This window comes from Lolium perenne, chromosome 7 (assembly GCF_019359855.2).
Source record: "Lolium perenne isolate Kyuss_39 chromosome 7, Kyuss_2.0, whole genome shotgun sequence".
NCBI classification, from domain to species: Eukaryota; Viridiplantae; Streptophyta; class Magnoliopsida; order Poales; family Poaceae; genus Lolium; species Lolium perenne.
The window spans coordinates 283,583,296-283,586,521 of NC_067250.2; the positions used below are offsets into that span (position 1 = coordinate 283,583,296).

General features: G+C 38.7%; 1 non-coding gene across 1 annotated transcript; it reads right to left on the reverse strand.

Moving 5' to 3' along the window:
* Nucleotides 1-2,404: 2,404 nt before the first annotated feature.
* Nucleotides 2,405-2,495, reverse strand: LOC127318156 (small nucleolar RNA snoR128). The gene has a single exon (XR_007861711.1). It is a non-coding gene; the product is annotated as a small nucleolar RNA snoR128 (small nucleolar RNA).
* Between the last annotated feature and the right edge of the window lie 731 nt (nt 2,496-3,226).

Consider the following 3,226-nt stretch of genomic DNA (forward strand, 5'->3'; position numbering starts at 1 on the left):
CTTTATCTCTTGGTGTGTAGATTTTTGCTTTTCAGTAGTATGCAATTATGCATCCTTTTATCCTAGACAATTATTCAATAAATTGTGGTATAATCAATGAAACGGATATAACAAGCAATAAACATCAAGATTTGTGAGTTGTCTTCTTCCACTTTTGGGCTCCTTTTGGCTATTTGTGAGTTGTCTTCTTTGATAGGCACCTCTCAAACAATTTTTCTGCCCCCACTGCTGATCAGTATAACAAGCAATAAACATCAAGATTTGGTCATCCTAAAGAGTCCATTTGTACAAAGGAACTCAGAAGAACTAATTTTTGCACCAATCAAGGATAGAACACTATAAAAAGTGGTTAAATCACAAAAATATATAAGAAAAGATGTTTATATATAGCACACATTATCAACAGGATCAGATCTAATCATACAAGTACGTGTGCTTTGTTGCTACATTTGCATCTATATAAACAATAATTCATCAAATAGAAATTCTCTGCTGGTGCAAATACAAGATTTTCAAAAAGGTACAAACATATTTGACGCGAAGAAAATGAAACAGTCTACAAATACACTACAGGGACAAAAAAAATTACAAACCCAAGAAGAGCACCAGCCAAAATGACACACTTACAGAAAAGATGATAGGCTAATCCTTATATAATTCCTTTGTCTTGAGTACAGAACAATGAAAGTTGCACGGCAGGTCATGTAGGTATATTGAAGTCAGCTTGAAAATAGATATGCAATCTCTTTCTTGATGACTGAGGAGATACTATGCTCAGCATGATTCTGGTAGATAACTAATATCAAGGCATAATAAGCTTACTTGTCAACAAAATATCACAATATTTTGTAGTTGCATAGGTATATAGAATCTAGATTTTTTTCAATAAAGAGAATCTAGATTAAGTAGGAAAATTTAAATAAGTTTACCAGAACAGCCAAAACAAATCTGGCACCGATCATTGAGAAGCCAATATTAATGCAAGTAACACGTATATAAGAAATATTTAAAGCTTCGGTGCAACTCAGGTATAGGTACATGCATCACATCATAGGTTGTAGCTCACATAGTTGTCTAAGTGACATTCTTGGTTATGAATTTAATTGCAAGTACTCTTGCAAATGTTACTCAAACAAGTATAGATGATGTTTTATCAAGTCTGTGAAAATGGCAAAGTTCAGCAACTGGTATTCCAGCTGCCTCGACAAGAGATCTTTTCGTGGAGGATTTCCAAAAAAGCAGAGTTGATGGCGTTGATGGAGAAACAGTGGGGTTGTACGGTATTTTTGACAGTAAGATGTGGAACTAAATAGTGACGGCAACGACGATTGGCAATTACTATACCATCGGTCTACAAATAACCACCCAACAATCTCCAACATTTGCCACCACCAGGTGATCGCCTACAAGAATGACCGTGAAAGCCCTTCAACCCTCTATCCGGCTTTCAAATGTTCAGATTCCATGTGGGCGAAAGTTTCAGGCTTTCAGCTACACGACGATATTTCACGGATTTAAGATCCAAGTACCAAGCACTACGTTTTCAATGTATATGGAACAGTGTTATGCACAACTTAAAAATAGTCGTAGACTTGGGTATCAGTGAAGAACTTGGGATGCTTGATTAAGTTCACCATGATCTGCAGAAATGAGTCGGACATTTTGGTCATGTTTGACTCTTACCATATGTATGAGCATGTATCATACTGACTTGAGCATCACAATCCTGATAGTAATCATATTTTTGTGGCATATCGATCCATTATTTAGTTGTTGACGGTGTTATAGTTTGATTTTGTTCATTAACCTAATTAATCGCGATTTGCGCCTATACATTGTCACAAGAGAGACGAGTGACAAAACGATAGAATATGCTGCAGGTTTTTGTGATGTGGGCTGGTAAGGTATCATCAGTTTTCACATTCCCTAAAACTACTGGCAGCTAATGGGCTCTTTAATCATATTAACTGATTGCGAAATCATCTGTTGTGTAAAATTTGCAGGGACATCTGGGTGGCGTAGTTGCTGTTTCACGGGCATTTGGTGACAACCTGTTGAAGCAATACGTGGTTGCTGGTCACGAGTGTACACTTTCTGCAACAGAGCAGGTTCTGGAGTTCATCATCCTCGACAACATTAGTGAGGCTCATGAAGCAGGTTTTGGTGGTGTTAATTGAGTTCCTGTGTTGGTGGTGTTGTTCCCACCTTTCAACAGGATTTGTATTGTAGTGTAATATTAGAGAAACTGTTCGGTATGAAAATGTTCTGTGTCAATGATTGTGTGATGTTTATTTACATTGCCTAAGTTGCAATCGTTATCAGTGAGGCCTAAATCAGGTAAACACCTCAAAACAAAAAACAAAAAAGCTAATAGCTAGAGGAATCAAATAGGTAGGGTATAGAGTTGCTCAGGTAACCGCTCAGGAGGAAATAGAATTTCCCAGACTCATGAAGCAGGGATCTGCTTTCAACACTGAAAGATCTCATCACCGCAACAAACCACCCCACAATCGTATTTTATTGAAAAGACTAAAATTGGAGAGAAAACACTGCTTACAGAGAACAAAAAAAAAAAGATCGATGAAATCAGGAAATGTGTCGGCTCAGACTACTTTTAAGATCTTCAAGGCGGACGTAAGCCCGCCGTTAAGACGAGCGAACCTTGTTTTTCTTCATCGCCGACCGCCGAACCCCATCAAACACATGAACAGAAACCAGATGAAGGGAGAAAATTTAGGAGGAAGAGCACGACAATAGCGAAATAAAAAAAGTAGAACGAATCAAAGATAAATCTGAAGAATGCTTGCGCCGATTTTGACATCAAAACGAAGCAGCGAACATAAAAAACAAAAATAGGAAGCTGTAGCAAACAATGAAAGGAAACAAGCAGGTCGCAATGGACTTCAACCTCCATCGGAGTAGCGATAAAAAAAACCGAAATCGCTCACAGAAATGTCGTCGCAGAGTACTGGCTGTGAGGGATTTGAGTACCCAAACAGTCGGTACTTTGCAGGCAACATTGCAATGAGAGAGCTGAGTATCCTTGGTTAATTTCTATGTTCTAACGAACAAGAACGAGGGAGCTTGAAGAGGTCGGATAGCAGGCGGCGCGGTGGCGCTAGATGGAAGGAGCCCTAGGAGATGACGAGGTACTTATAGGAAGACGGTTGCACAAAAGCCCTAGAAATTGTTCTTTATTTACGTGCATGCCATCCCATTACGGCCT